Raw genomic sequence first — 279 nt, 5'->3', positions numbered from 1 at the left:
TGGAAATTAGAAAAATACAAATACTTTTTCGCTTACTATTATGTTTAATAAATCCATCACAACTCATTCAAATAGTAATACAAAAAAGAAAAAAATTGAAATCGAAACATAAAAATATAAAAAAGAAAAGAAAAATGTCAAGCTATTTCAACAAAAAAAACTCACGAAGCCTTTCATTTTTTTTTAGTGGAGAAGAAAAATTACAATTTATACTTTTGAAAATTAAATTAATTCTAATCATTCATAACTAATTATTTAGCTTAAAACATTTCATACTTA

The sequence above is a fragment of the Loa loa genome, assembly GCF_000183805.2.
Source record: "Loa loa unplaced genomic scaffold supercont3.196, whole genome shotgun sequence".
Taxonomy (NCBI): Eukaryota; Metazoa; Nematoda; class Chromadorea; order Rhabditida; family Onchocercidae; genus Loa; species Loa loa.
This window is presented reverse-complemented; position numbering follows the sequence as displayed.